The sequence below is a fragment of the Microtus oregoni genome, unplaced genomic scaffold (genome assembly GCF_018167655.1).
Source record: "Microtus oregoni isolate MIOR12 unplaced genomic scaffold, Mior012 000011F_ref0000422, whole genome shotgun sequence".
NCBI lineage: Eukaryota > Metazoa > Chordata > Mammalia > Rodentia > Cricetidae > Microtus > Microtus oregoni.
The window spans coordinates 35456096-35473370 of NW_024543070.1; positions in this window are offsets into that span (position 1 = coordinate 35456096).

Genomic DNA, 17275 nt, shown 5'->3' on the forward strand with positions numbered 1-17275 from the left:
TGGCAGAGCTTGGGGAGAGGGCTGATTTAAATCATAGCAAGAATGTATTGATTTTGTTCTAATACAATTTCTCTGCTTTTATTATCTCACCTCTAAAATATCAGTAACAAATATGTTGTTTTGTTGTGAGGGTTGATTATAACTTTTAAGCATCCAATGATATCACTGTAACTTTGTCAGGCCAGAGAGCCACAGAATATAAGAAGTCCTTTTTTGTTTTCTTTTTTTTCCCAGTAACGATTCCTTTTCCTACAAAATCACCAGGATTCTCCTTATGTGACCTTTCATTAGGGGTAGCCACTGCTCCAGTGCCTACACCTAAAGCACAATATCCTTCTTGTAATTTCTAGTCTGCGCCATTTGTTTTGCTTTTTATTTTTTCACCCTAGGGAGATTCTCATAGCTTCAATGATATTTTCTAAACTGTTGTGATAGAGTGAGTTTTCTTTCTTTCTCCAAGTAATTCTTGTTCTTCCAACAGTTTCATTTCTAAAGCAAGACCTGACAGAACCACTCCTTTTTCTTGTTAGAGAAAGTAGAGCCTGAGATGAACTGGTTGATGCTAAGGTAGTAAATGTTAATACTTAATTAAAAATCTGTGCATCAATTTACAATGGCTTCTTCAAATGTAGGGAATTAAGAGGCAGATCACAGACAATAATATGGGCGTCTAGCATATAGATTTTTCACAGTCTTCCAGTATCAGGTGATATTTAACTACCCACTCTCTTTCCACATGAAGTCTCCAGCTCCTCTGCACAATACAAGCAGAAGAACCAGTCATGGAACTGAGGGATATGAATAACCTCATCGCAACAGATCAGCTTCATTTTAAGAGATTATTTATCTTAAAAAAAAAAAGGTAGTCTATCTGTGTGGGATAGGGTTTGATGAGGGAAACGTTGGTGATACCAAATTTGAATACAAAAGTGAACTGTAACTCCATTCTGTCAAGGTCACAATTTTCTTTAGCACAACAGCCTGTACCTAAACTGTGTCTATTTCCTATTATCTCTGACTCTTCCATCCTAAGTTTGCTATTACAAGACAGTTATCTTCCATCTAAAGGGCTGCCCTTAGCTGACCTCACTCTGGAATGAAAGTCACCAGCATTATATAAAACATAAAACTCAAACCCCAAAGCCTGGCCCTTGATGGAGTACTTCTGACTTCTGACAGTGTTGAATGGGAGCTGTTAAAACAGACTCAAAGGCAGGATTTCAGGTACATATATTCAGCCACCCTTGATGTTTCTAGGCCTTTCTTCTAACCAAGTCCGACACTGCATTTAGATTTTCACATGTTCCTGCTGAGAAGGGACATTTTCGTCAAATGCACCTGAGGCCACTAAGAGACTCTGGAAGTTGTGCTCAGCCAGGTGTCCAGTTGATAGGTTTATTGAGACCACGTTATGTAGTCAGCTGCCACAGTCCACTTGAAAACTCAATGATGTGTAAGAAATGCAAAAGCTGACAGTCCTTTATAAATGCCGTTAGCAAACTCGGCTTGGAGGACTTCTCAAGCATGCTTCGGGTAGACAGAAAGAAATAACATGCACTTACACACACACACACACACACACACACCACAGTATTTGCACAGAGAAATTCAATATAGGAATATTTCATTCTGGCAGGTGTGCAATCTGTGCTACAGTGAAAAGCTCCAGTAGCAATAACATATATAACTAGGATATATACACACACACACACACACACACACACACACACACACACACACACATATATATATATATATATATATAACTTATATGGTAAGTTGTCTCTTCTCTACAAAGATGAGTTGAAAGTCCTTCAGTACATAGGCTCAATACTTTTAAATTTTCATTTTTCTCACTAGTAAAACCAGAATAATTGTCATATTTGGTTCTGGCTGCCATAAAAGAATACCTATTAAGAAGCTCTTTCAATTACAATTCCTGGAGTTTGGGGAGTACCACATGGAGATGCTAGCCTAGGAAACTCTGGTTTTAATACAGGCTTATTTTCTGGTTCACTGAAGGCTGTGTTTCTGCTGTGTCTTCATATGATAAAATGAGTTGGCTCCGCTAGAGTCACAAGCACTTGTGCATCACAGGGGTAGTGACGAAAAGAATATCTCTGCCTACTGTCATATTTACTATCCTCCTGCCTCAGCCTCGTCAGTACTTTGGTTGTAGGCATATGCCAATATGATTAATATAAGAAACCTCTTTTATAATAACAATTAACCAGTTCCCATGACCTGATCACTTTTGAAAATTCCTGACTACTAACACGCCACACTGAGGACTCTGTTTCTACATGGGAATTGGGGGAACTTCAGTTTAAATCAACATCACATTGTGTTTCTTCTTCAGAGAATTGTTGTATGTGACTCCTTAAAAATACAAAAAACTGGAGGATTATGGAAACATTATAGGATTATTAAAAGCAACTTCTCTATAAAGACAACTTTTGATTGGTGTTCCCCGGGTTAAAAAGTTACATGAAAATAGGGTGAACTGGAGACATCATTAATAACAAATAACTTATGATCAGAAAAGAAACACATGACATTTGAATTAGACATGTTGGGCTGACTTCCTTTGTACTTCATTCTTAAAATATGTTGTTAGCATTGTGACAGATTTGGCCTGGATCTACAACTTCATTGGTTAATACAGGGGATAACTGAAATAACAATTTTTCTAATTTTCTCCTAGCCTGTGCTCCCCTCAAAAATTACCTTAAGAAAAGAACCCAAACAGAACATAGCAAAAAGGATAACTCTGTGAGAGACCAGAAAGCATAAGAAGTGATATATAGAGACATTAACTAGACATAACTAATAAAATAACCTAGAAAATTAACTTTTCTTTATCCTAAAACTCTGTGCAATTCTTCTGTTTGGCATTTGCTTATCATATATCAATTCTACTAATTTATACATATATTCTGCTATCTAGAATAACCTCACTTTCTACCTAGTTAATAAAATGTACAACATATTTTTTTCAATTACCATAAGAAAGTGACCACAAGATTGAAAATTTTAAGTCTCACTATAGTAACAATTATCTTAATATCAAATGCTTTACTGCAGATGACGCAAACACACACACACACTCACTCACTCACTTAGTCAATCCAGGCAAATAGAGCATATTATATTTAGAGAAAGAATGTTTCTTGTATGTAATTTTGAACAGCATCTCAAGATTTGTTTTATTTTATAAACAACTGAAATGATTGACAATTTTTTTTCCAAAATGTCTTTGTTAAGTCAACAGAGAATTCACTCCTGTAAACTCCATAAAAGGAAAAAATAAATCCATTTTCTTCCCCAAAGTAGATATGAATTTCAGGACCTTTGGAGAACGTGATCTTTGTGATTAACCACTATTTTTAAACCAGGAGACATGATAGATGGCACTAGAAGGAGTGCTGCAGACAGATGTGCTTTTGACGGGGTCCTCTTTATCCCATCTGCTCCATGCTGGGAGTGCTTTACTGTAGTGGTTCGTACATCCTGTGCTGATACTTCTGATTTTCTCAGTTAGGATATGAAGCCAAATTACATTCTTCTTAGTCTTAAAAATAGTGCAATGCAAAACCTTTGATGTCTCATATCATCACAGCTTGGGCAGTTAAATAACCTAACTTTTGGAATTCTATTAAGAAGTCTTTCTAGACTCAGTGCTAACAGAAGCTGTTTCAAACATGAAAACACAGACTGGAAAAACTGGAGTGAAACAGAAGCGAAAGTGTAGATACGGAGCATGTCAAACACAGCAGAGGAGGCGCCACCACTCTTAGGATCTCTTTTAAACAAATACCCCGAGTAAGAAACAAAAATTGGGATGAATAATTATTCAATTAGTAAAATAAACACAAACTATTAAAAGCTGTAAGTATTCGACTGCAAGAGAAAATGTTTGAGGATATAGTACATATTTGCCAGTGCCGCACATATTTACACAGGTTAGTACGTGACCGGATTTAACATTGCTCATACTCATGCTAAATGAATTCTTTGGACCCTTATAAGCAGGCTGAAGCTTCCTGATTGCTTTCAGCAGAAGGTTCATGAACTTCCACAACAAACAAAACCTTTTTTCTTCCCTGCTATTGTTCGGCAGTGAGTGCTGTGACACGGTTGCGGAAGACGGTGTATGTAGTCTTTATTGGTAGCCTTTTGTAAAAGCAAATTGGTACCCAGCCATTACAGTGCACGCTTCTAATTCTTATTTGGCCTAAGTTTTAAAAGTAAGGATTAATGTGAAACCCTCTGCACTTCACTTTATATATAGATTTTCCAAATAATATCACCTTTAAGCATTTTGTAGCTATACCACACCTAGCCTGATTTTAATGTCTTCAGTTAGTTAGCCAAATAAATAAGTGTCTTCCTTCCATCGTCTTAGACAATACTCTAGAAGCAGAATATGACTGGCCGATGTTCCCTGTTCATCCTTACTGTACTTCTAGCTAATTCCTAATATTCCCTCAATTCAGTTATCACCCCTCAAAATAAGAATTCTGCCTTGCCTGCACAGGCCCACTTCTGCTTCAGACTCCATGTGATATTTTGCTTTATGCTTGTGTTCCCTACACTCCACAGACATGTTTTGTCTGATTTGTATCCTTAGTGCATTCTACATGTAAAATTCCTAACAGATAGATAAATGATAGATTTGGCATATTAATTAGGCAAATTATAATAGGGATATAATAGGAACCTTATAATTTTGTTTTCTAATATTATTATGGTGCAATTTTTTCAAATCTCATATTTTAGTAATTAATAATTTATTTCTATCCTAAGTCTTTACCTGCATAAAATGAATCAAATATTATATTTTCTGTTTTTCATAATACAGTATTCTTATTTACAAGCACGGTATATATTTATTCCTTACTAAAAGTAGAATATAATTTGGAAACAATAATTCTAATTCACTCTGCTGAACAGATACATGTAGCACTGTTTTCAGGTTTATATGAAAATCAAAAATAAACTGAGCAATGACTGTTGCTGAGTCTTGAGATTCCATGAACTAGGTACCACTTACTAGCTAGGTTCTTGCTAGAGGCAATGAAAAGAAGGGTCCTATTAAGGGAACTTGGGGATCCCTTTTTTTTAAAAAAAAAAAAGCTCCAGGAAGAAAACAGCAGGTGCACAAATAAATGTAGTGATAAGATACAGAAACAACACATTTTCAGATCTCTTCCAAATAAGCCCAGGGCTAGACACAGTGTGTGGTTGATGACCACTGTGCATAGCTGTGCTAGTCACATTCTTCTGGGCTTTCTGGGGATAGGGAATTGGAGGATTGTGTACAGCCTCATATAGTATGGAATTAAAACAAAAACACTGGATTGTAAAGTCATCTGCACTTTCAGCTTCTGTATTCTGAATTAAACTGCAATAGAACTCTTCTTCCTGTGGATCACCCATTTGTTAAGAAATTGTAGGGTTGTCACTGATGGCAAGTGTAACAAACCCTGAAGACTGGCCAGAAGGAAAAGTAGACAGAAACGTGAATGTGATTTCGCCGTAGTATACTCTATATACAGAAGATCTTTTTACCAACCTGGCTTCTTTTTTAATAATAGTTCAAAATTAATGGTTTTTAACATAAAGTGATATAAGTTTAACTCCTGGATCTCTCGTTGAGACAGTTATACAAGAAAATATAAATTGTCCATTAATAGAATACCCCCAGACAGACACAGATTCTTTGAGTTAAGTTTTATTTTATTTTATTTTATTTTATTTTACTTACTGAATGTGTCTTTGGTTCCTTTACACTAGCTCTGTTTCCTTATGTAACACTAATGTATATCTGGATCAAATGATGATGGCTTTGAGTTGATGCTGCTATCAGACCTACAACAAGCACTCAACCAAAAAACATTCAAAGGAAGAAATTGGTAGATTTTTAAATATATTTTAGTGCATTTTCAGCTATCAAACCTGAAACATATAACAATATTTTTACATTCTAGGCTCTAGTATAGTTGACAGATAATTTCAAAAACTAAATATAAGGATACAAAACACAGTAAGGTGAATACTAGATTTCACGTATGATAAAAAATACATGTGAGTAAGCATTTGCTAAAAATAGAAATAACTTTGAAAATAACATATAACCCTCCCACAGAATTTACTCTTTACTACACACTATCCTTACTACTGTCATCCACATCATCTATCTATCTATCTATCTATCTATCTATCTATCTATCTATCTGTCACCGGCCACCATCTGATTACTCAACTCATACCTGAAAATTAGGTGCTCTAAGTCATCAGTTACATATGTAAAAAATGGACACAGTTGGTAAGTAATCCAAATTTGTAAATTTCTTTCTGCTGTTTCTTTTACTTGAACTTTGAATTCCTATTGTCTTTTCTCAGAGTATATATTGCTTTTTATATCTTCCTTATTAGTTTATTTAATTTTTGAGTAAGGTGCATGTATATGTGTTCATGCATGTTTGGGTGGCCAGAGGGCAATGTGGGAGATGTTTCTCTCCCTCAGTCATGTGGGGCTGAAGGATCTATCTCAGATCATGAGGTTTGACCTTGGGGGTCTTTGCCCACTGCAATATCATTGCTCATTACATTCTGTCTGCAACCTTTTTATCCTCCTCCTCCTCCTCCTCCTCCTCCTCCTCCTCTTCCTCCTCCTCCTCTTCTTGAGATGGAGTTTTCCTCCACAGGACAGAATGGCCTGGAATCCACCGCAAAACCCATGCTGGTTCCAACCTTATACCAATCCTGCTCCCTAGGTCTCTCAAGAGCTGAGATGTGTTACCCCATCTAGCTTCAGAGTTCTTATTATCGCCCATGCTTTATTGTCCTCTCAAGAAGTGCCAGAAGAAATAATTTGCTTAAAATTAGTGCTGTAGACAAGGACACGGAGTTCTGTATCACAGGGAGGAATGAGCTTTAGTTGTCCAAGTATTTCCTCCTCTTTAAAATGTATTTTCTACAGTGCCAGGGCTCAGATTCAGAGCTTTGCTCATGCTACGTAACAATTCACCAAGCTGAGGCTGCATCCCCAGGCCTTCTTTTTTAAATAAGAAGTCCTATCTCGATACAACCATGCATTCACCTCAGGAAACACTGCCTGGCATTTTAGATGGCTCGAGCTGCCTCAAGAGAGTTGCCTCGGACATGGATCACCAAACAACTGAAAGTAAGTTAATGAGAACTACAGGACTAAGGGTTCTTAGCCAAGTAGCAGTCTTTCTGACATGAAGCAGGCCTGCCACACTTAGCAGGGGCAGGCAGAAGAGCCTCTGCATTTGCATTCATCATTGTTAGAGGGCTGCATGTTTCATATGTTGACATGGCTGGTTCTTGTCAACGTGAAATGGACACAGCATTGTGAACTAACTCCCCTCCCTCGAAGATGTAATTAAGTTAATTGCATACCATGGCTCTCCTTCTATCTGCTTGATTAGTGTCCAGTGAAAAAATTGATTGTTTTCCGATCTCTTGGTGATTTATTTTTTCCCCAGGGACAACAGAATCTTCTGTTTCTATATATTCAGTAACTTTGTGGTGGGAATGCTGGTAAGAGTTACGTAGAATTAGAGACAAAGAATTTATAATGAATACTTACCTGTCTTTGGTGGATTCCCTCCTGCTCAGTCTGTATATGACTGCCCTATTTGCTAGTAGCAACATTGGATCATTAACTGCTATACACCAAAATGTTGGTTTTACTTTGCCTTCATTCCAAAGTCAGAATCACATAATAATTAAGCACAGCAACTCTGAAACTCAGTTTCTGGCAATACCTGTTAGTGGTATAAATTACTCATGTTGTTTAGTCTCTCTGTGCCTTATTCTGCAGCTATAGATGAGCAGAATGGTTGCTTCTTTCAAAAGGACAAGGAGGACTACTGAGAACTGAAGAACAATGGCAATGGGTTTCTGATCCTACTGCACGTACTGGCTTTGTGGGAGCCTAGGCAGTTTGGATGCTCAACTTACTAGACCTGGATGGAGGTGGGGGGTTCCTTGGACTTCCCACAGGACAGGGAATCCTGATTGCTTTTCGGGCTGAGGGGGGGGGCTTAATTAGGGAAGGGGGAGGGAAATAGGAGGCGGTGGCTGGGAAGAGACAGAAATCTTTAATAAATAAATAAATTTAAAAAAAAAGGCTGGTGGGAGGCTCCTGTATGGCCACATCAAAAGTACTTTCTATAGTTCCCCCAATAGTGTGCAACTTAATAAATAGTAATATACACTCCTTTGTGTTTATTTTATGACTCCCAAGAGGAAACTATTTAACCATATATTTCATACTTTTGCTTAAGATGAGGCAGAAGAAAAAGTGGCTTAGGAATTTTAATAGCAGCAACACATTGTATTATAAAAGAAATAGATTCTTAGATGTTCTGAGAAAAAAATATACTTCGGTTGACACATTACCATAGCTTTTTGCTATTATCTATCTGATAATACCTATTATCTACCTGATGTCAAAGGTCATAATTTTAACTGTTTCTTTTTTAATTTAAAATTAGTTTAAAGGGTAACAGACTTCCCTAGAGCATGTTTACAAAGTGAGAATAAGTTAACCAGTGTGCACTGTGAATAGAAACAGAAACTCTTGGATAACTCTGTCAAAGTATTTCCTATCTCCAAGAATAATTTAACAATAACAGGGTTTGTAACTTCACTTTAAAGACATAATTTTGCTTGTCTTTCTAAAGTTCCTTCTCTTAGACTTGATAAATAGTGGATCCTCTAAAGTTTTGTGGTAGATTATACTCTGATTTTATTTCTTAATGTTTTATTGTTTGTTAATTACATCTATACATGTATTGGGATTTGATCAAATCTTATCCCCATTCCCTACTCTCAAATTCATCCCATCTTTGCCCCACCACTATTCTGTACCAATTTTATGGTTTGTTTGCTTGTCTGTTCAAACCAATAGTCTAGTTGGTGCTGCTAGCACATGAGTGGGTAGAAGGTCATTCAATGGAGGTGGGTAGTTTCTCAGAGGCCAGACTCTCCCTCTCCCAGAAGCCAACAATTGCCAAGAGGTTTTCAGTCTCTATCTTAACAAAACACAATTGAAAATAGATCTCACTTCTAAATTGAAACCTGATAACTGACTTTCCCATTTACTTTTCAATACTGGACACAAGTGGGCTCAACTGTATTTTAAAGAACTTCCAAATTCAGGTGTTTTATAACTTGATAAACATAAGTACTAATTCATTAATCTAGGCCAGGTCAGATGATGTTGATGTGGATACAGGTCAGAACATACTTGGTGATGTTTCTGGGTTGAAAACTCATTTTTGTAAGGCCTCCTCCAACACTAACATTGCACAATGTTGTATACAACTGAATCTCAACTCAAAATATGTTCTAAGATTTTAAACAGTATCTGTTCCACCTAAAAGCTGTTCCTACTGTACTATATCATAAATCATAAATGGATTTTATCCTCCTTCTTTATAACCCCATTGTATAACATCTGTTAAGACAAAAGAAAGGATCATTTAAGGGGTCTCCTAGACATGCCTTTGTTTTGTTTTGAATAAAACTTTTACAGATAGAAGCATGCTCTCTCCTTAAAAAGTCATATATAAATTATCATCTTGTTAAAAATAGATCTAAATATGCAGCAACTCTGAATTATGGCACAGAGAACAGTTTGAATAGCAAACTGGTTATTTAAATGTCTGTCACCCATAGTTTATTCTTCTCATAAGAAACAAATTATCCGATAGATTCAGACACTTGGCAAGTTTCACACTGTTGGTATGAATCATAGCAATCTGGGACTACATTCCCTGTTGTCTCAACTTTTCAAAAGTTTATGTTATCAAGCTAAATTACTTAATTTGTATTGAACAAAGTAGAAGGCACAGTGGGTCTGGGCTACAGATTCATAACCAGCAAGAAAATGAAGCAACAATAACTTGTTAGATATTTTCATCCAACATAGAACATCCAAGATCAAGCAGCATATATGTCAAAATCTTGTGTGTTTAAGAACTTAGCCATAGGATTTGGCTATATCAGATGTGTGTGTGTGTGTGTGTGTGTGTGTATGTGTGTGAGTTTGTGTGTATGCATGAATATATGGCCTTTCTTTATATATACATGTGCCTATACACATATACATATATAGATAAATATGCATGTCTGTGTATTGCTGCTTTTAAAACTTCTTTCAAATCTGTGTAATTCAGAAACAATAATCTCATCATGACAAATAGAACAATCTACATTCTGATCTAAATTGTGCCAGGTGCTCTGGTTAGAAACTCGATGCAATTATTGCAGCTTAATACTGTTTTATTTATGCTGTATCCTCTTAAGTTTTAATCCTTCCCATAGTACTGAGCCTCCATTTCTTCTTTTCTAAAGAGAACCTGTTGAGCTTTGAGCTTCATACTGATAATAGCTCTCAACACATGATCACTAATCTATAAGTAGGAGTTGGAGTTGTGTTGATAAAGTAAAGGTTTTGTCAATACAATTGCCCCTGGTCATACTTTGTCACTCTTCGATTTTTTTCCATGAATCTATGAAAGAGGCACCAGATTAACTTTGGAGGAAAGAGGGCCACACTTCAGAATGTTTTATCTGTCCTGTCTTCTACTACATTTCCCTTCCCATCAACCTACAGTCTCAACTACTAAAGAAACTTTTAAAGCATTCCTCCCCACTCCTTAGGAATCAATAGTCCCTTAAGAGCCTAGCAGGCACCAGTGTTCCACACCAACACAACACAGCATGAGCAGGAACAGATTCTCATGGCCATGGTTTTGCTTAAAGGAATCACAAAATAGCAAACACCTCAGGAGCCTTAGGAGTGGATTGCATTTCTGTATTTTAAAATATATATGTACATACCAACAATTAATAAAAAAGAGGCCACGAACTTAAAAGAAAGTGAGGTGGTTTATGTGGGAAAGTTTGTAAAGAAGAAAGGGAGGGGAAATTTTGTAATTATTTTATAAACTCAAGAAACAAAAGAAATAATTATTTTAAAGTCATTGGAAAGCAAAACTTTGTCACTAACCTGGCAAAAATTAGTCTTGAAGATCTATGAGGTTTAGGTGAACACCCACCATAATGTATGTTACACTCTGAGTACATCCTTCACTCCTTGTTCTTTCCTATAATTTCTGCAAATACCTTAAATTATAATTTTCTAAGTCCTTTTTGACTTATTTTGTAGTGTTTACCTGAAATATTAGAGAAGGAAATCAATAAATCAAAACTGATTAAAGTCTTGCCACAAATAAGTGTTTGAAGAAATATATCTATCCTGAATTAAAGTGTTAGACAATGTAGATCTACTGAACATTATATTTGATGTTATTAGTATGCACAATAGTCATGTTTTTGTTTGATAGCTACAAATAAAAACAAATGCACAAATCTTAACAATTAATTAGATTGAAATATCATTGCTGAAAATTTCGGAGCCATTTGTTTAAGAATGTACTATTAGAATTCAGCCCCTGTTCAAGCCTCTCAGAGACACGGAGAGGCATATTATTGAGACATTGTCTGGAGTCCTCAGAGAACAGACATCAGGATTTATCATTCGGGAGGTGAGCTAACAGCAATGAGGTATCCATATAATGCATGCTGCTCCTCAGCCCATTTAGTGTCTCCTGCTTGGAAAGAAAGTCCTGCTGGTTCTTGTTCTGAACCATCACCCAACCTCAGAAAGTTATAAGCAGATTCCCACTTCTGCCACATAGACTCTGACTTCTCTCTTCAGAGACTCTGCCATGTTGTCTGTCTCTAGTACCAAGGCCTGAACTTAGCCTTGATGGCCTATGGCATGCTTTTGTCCTTGTGTCTCTATGTCCAAGATATTAATAATTCTTCTAATAAACTGCTTAATCCCAAGGGATCCTTCCTGTGTTTTCTCTGTATGCATTCACATCTATTAATTTGTAGCAATATTGTTTACCTCTTGAAGGAATTCTCTTTAACATGTCATGTCTTTAGAGTTCTTTAACCTACTACAAGTTTCTGTTTGTATCTGATTGACAATGTGTACCCTGTTCTGGTAGTACTGTTTACCTCTCACCTCTAAGGTTACCAATAGAAACAGAAAAAAAATCTAACATTCATTTCACATTTTTCACCTGCCTAAACTATGGCAAGCACTTCAGTTGAATGAATGCTCTTCTGTGGTACTAACATTCAAAAGGCAGAGAGTATTAATTCCTCTATGTGCAGAAGACAGCAGACAGAATAGAACATTTCCAACTAGGCTACTCTAGGCAAACTGAGTTGTTCTGTGATGACCTAAAATAGACTCTTTCTAGAAAAAAAAATGATGACAGTGAAGAAGAGTGGGGAGAAGATAAGATAAGGAAGAAGGGGGAAGAAGTTGTTGAAGGTTGTTTTGAGACCTGGAGAGACAACTGTGTAGTTTTAAGCATTTGCTGCTCTTACACATGACCTGGAATTGGTCTGCAGAACATACATCAAGTGGTCAGCACTATGCAATTCTAGTTCCATGGAATCTGATGCAGGTTCTGTCACACATTATTGCACATACATGTATTCCAGCACACACGCTCACAAAATAAATGAATCAAATCTTTAACAAAAGAAGTTATTTCTCCCCTGTCTATGCTGTTTGCTTGCATTATGTTTGAAGCTACAGTTGCTATGAAGAAAGAATGGGGTTTGCATAGATGTACTTTCTCTGAATAACCACGGTCACTGCCACTGGTCACAGTTAAAACAAAGATAGCACTGTGGTAAAGATTGAAGGCACAGTCTTGACTTCATCTGTGCAATGAAGTTTCCAATATTCCCTTCCTCATTGAGTCAGTGTCTTTCCAGTCCTAATCATTTTACTCTTATAAAATTGCTGAGCCTTTCACAATAACCATGTGGTCTTACTAAGCTGGGTTCTTAACCTGTCTTTCCAGTATGCTGGGGTTTTTTTTTTTCCAGTTCTTCAAAAGCTTACTTTATCATTCAAAATTCCAACTATAGACCATTTTTTATCTAGAACTTTTTCAAATATCCCAGGGCTAAATTCCTTCTCCTTCTGAAAGTTCTCTATACTATAGGGTAGTTCTGAGAAACCATTATTCATTAATATCTTTTGTAGTGTCTTCATAGAAATTATAAGTATCTTAAAGATATTATTGAACTTAGTTATTTTTTCTATGTGTTACCACTCACAATTTGTCTTATATCAGAATACTTCATTCATTGAATAGAAAGATTCCCAAGAAGTTGAATTTGGTTGCCTGATCTTTATATTTGAACATCTGGAAAATTGACACTTGACATGAAACAAAGGGAAAACATTTGCAAGGTCATACAAGTTATTTTTCTAGACTGCACCAACTAAAAGTCTCCATCTGTTAGTAGAATCAATGAATGTAGAAAGTACTTTTTTTCTGGACTTAGGATGGTAACAGTTCATCATTCTGAAAAGCATTACCCCTATTTATTATTGGGCCCCATAATGTAATGCACTGTAATTGTATCTCTTTGTATAATATAAGTATATGAAAATTTACTTCATTTGGAACAAAATGGGGGACAGTTCTTTGATCTAGGGAAAAGGTGATAAAAATATCTTCTAGTGGTATTCTGTAAAAGTATCATCAGAAAAAAATTGCCTCTTTCCCACTACTAGTGCAGTGAGAAAGCACATATCCTTCCATGATACAGTCACAGATGGGGAAACTTCATTCATCCTGAACTGAATATGATATATCTCAGAAATAGAAGAGCAGGGCATGCATACCTGTAATCCTAGATCTAGGAAACCTAAGGCAATAACATATGGTGTTTGAGATCAGCCCAGGTTACATACTGAAGCCTTGTTCTTCAAACAACAAACAAACAAATATACAATTAAATAAGAAATTAATAATGAGGGAATAGTAATCTTTACTGCAGGGTAGCTCAGTCTAATAAGTTTGTTTAATAACCTGTTGGTCTCGTGAGAATGGCCATAAATTTAGATATAAAATTTCTATTACACAAACCCACTATAATCCAACATCTTACAATGCATTGTTACTGGGACTTTGACTCTCTCTCCAGTGTACTTCTTTGTCTGACTTTAGAAAGATAATTCTGAAGAATCCTGAGAGACAGTCCAGATGTGTTGCTCCATGAAAACATCCCTCCTGACTTTGTTCCATGTATTAGATGGCCCTCCGTCTGCCTATCCACACAGCATCATGAACTTCCCATTATTAAAAAACACACAATAACTCATGCAATTAATCCTACTCATCCCCCCCAGGTCTCTAACAGCATTACCTTCAAAATAGACAAGGTATATTTTTAAATTGTTTCTTTGATTTCCATTGCCCTGTGTCGATTTGTCTCATAGAGGCCAACAAGATATTTTAGGGGAAAAATAATAAAGAAGAGCACAGACATACCTACAAAATTTATGAACACAGAGATATTTTTCTTAGCAACACTACAAGGAACAATTGTCTTTCCTCAACCAGTGTAGTTTTGACCATCCAGCCCATGCCTTCCAGTACAGGTAAGGGGACTAATCTTCCTGTTTCCACTTCTAACATTACTGTCTTAGTATGTGGATGTCATGTCTGCTGGGGAATGAACAGATTGGTTAAAAGCACCTCTAAAACACTGCCAGCTTTCTGGAGTTAGTGTTGCTATTGAATTCTAATTTTAAGCCATGGTGGTCTGATAAAACACATGAGGTTATTCCAATTTTTTGTATCTGTTGAGGTTTGTTTTGTTACCTAGTATATGGTCAGTTTTTGAGAAGGCTCCATGAGGTGCTGAGAAGATGGTATATTTTTTTTTATGTTTGTATGGAATGTTCTATAGATGCCTGTTAAGTCCATTTGAGTTAAAATATCTGTTAGTTCCCTTATTTCTCTGCTAATTTTTTTTTGTCAGACAGACCTGTCCAGTGATGATAATGAAGTGCTGAAGTCCCCTACTATTAATGTGTGGGGTTTAATGTGTAATTTAAGCTTTAAACATGTTTCTTTTACATATGAGAGTGCTCTTATATTCTGGGCGTAAGTGTTCAGTATTGAGATTTCTTCTTAAAGTATTTTTCTTGTGACTTATATGAAATATCCTTCTTTGTCTGTTTTGATGGTTTTTAGTTTGTTAGATACTAGAATAGCTCCCCCAGTTTGTTTCTTAAGTCCATTTGATTGGAAAAATTTTCCCAACCCTTTACTCTGAGGCAATGTCTGTATTTGAGGTGGAGATGTGTTTCTTGTATGCAGCAGAAGGAAAGATTCTATTTCTGTATCCAATCTGTTAGCCTGGGTCTTTTTATAGGTGAGTTGAATCCATTTATATTAAGGCATATAAATGACCAGTGATTGCTATCTCCTGTTAATTTTTTTTCTTTGTCTGTGATATTATTTTGTGTGTTTTTCCCTTCCTGCTGCTGTGAGATCATCAATTGTCTGTGTTTTTGTTGATGTAGCCAACTTCCTTGGGTTGGAGTTTTTCTTCTACCACTATTTGAGGGCTGGTTTGTGGCTATGTATTGGTTAAATCTGGTTTTGTCATGGAATATCTTGGTTTTTCCTCCTATGGTGATTGAAATTTTTGCTGGATATAGTTGTCTGAGTGTCTGTAAAGTAAAGAGCATGTCAACAAGACAAAATGACAGCCTACAGAATGGGAAAAGATCTTCGCCATCCCCACATAAGATAGAGGTCTGATCTCCAAAATATACAAAGAACTCAAGAAATTGGTCATCAAAAGAACAAATAATCAAATAAAAAAATAAAGTACGGACATAAACAGAGAACTCTCAACAGAGGAATCTAAAATGAATAAAAGACACTTAAGGAAATGTTCGACATCCTTAGCCATCAGAGAAATGCAAATCAAAACAACTCTGAGATTACATCTTATACCTGTTAGAATGGCCAGGATAAAAAACACAGGTGACAACTTATGCTGGAGAGGTTGTGGGGTAAAAGGAACACTCCTGCATTACTGGTGGGAGTGCAAGCTGGTACATATTTTTTGGATATCAATATGGTGATTTCTCAAAAAAATTAAGAAACAAATGTCCTCAAGACACAGAAATACCACTTTTGTGTATATATCCAAAGGATGCTTAATCATACCACAAGGACATGTGCTCAACTATGTTCATAGCAGCACTGTTTGTCATAGCCAGAACCTGGAAACAACTTAAATGCCCCTTGACTGAAGAATGGATAAGGAAAATGTGGTATATTTACACAATGGAGTACTAAACAGCAGAAAAAATGATGACATTTGAAATTTGCAGGCAAATGGATGAAGCAAGAAAACATCATATTGAGTGAGGTAACACAGACTCTAAAAACAATTATCACATGTACTTTATCATAAGTGGATTTAAACATAAAGCAGAGAAAACAAGCCCACAAACCACAATCCCAGAGAACTTAGACAACAATCAGGATCCTAAGAGAAACTTACATAGATCTCATATACATGGACAGTAGAAAAAGATAAGATCTACTGACTAACTTGGGTAGCATGGACACCATGGGAGATGGCTGAAGGGGTGAGGAGTGGAAGGGAGGGGATCAGAGAAAACTATATAGTTCAATAAAATCCATAAAAAATAAGGGGAAAAAAAGCACTGCGAGCATCCAAAATAAAGAAAGACCATGAGAAAAATAACAACACAAGAGTCTACTTCTTGCTCACTTCTGTGACAGATATAGACATATCAGACCTTGATAAACACACCAATATGTAGTGTTTGCTATTTTTGGTCTATACCCACTTTTTTTATCATAATACCAGTCATGTAAAAGGTGTACTAGGTCCCAAAATGTATAGTGAAATGAGTTTAGATTTGAATGGCAATAAACTGTCTGCCTTTGTAAGGAGGGGTAATCTTGCTGGATATCACTTTTAGTACCTGAGAAATTAGGAGCACAGCCCTCCCAACTTCCAAATTCTCTGATTTATGAAAGTTCAGACAAATACACTTGTTTTAGATGAAAGACCTAGATTTTGCTACTAATTTAGAAAATCTCCATGGTTAAGTTTGTTACGATGTTAACGATAAGAAAGGTCACAAATGTGTTTCCCATAATTATTCAAAGCACTTTTCTCTAGCCATGGAATCATTTTCATGTGATTTTGAAAAGTGACAGTTTAAGGGAAAAAAACACATGATTTAGTGTCTTCAGTTGAAAACTGTTCAGAATTATTTGTGTAGATATCTAAGATCAGAAAGACTTTTCTCTTGCTCTTCCATTGAATATTGAGGATCCCTGTTAGTGCTATAAAA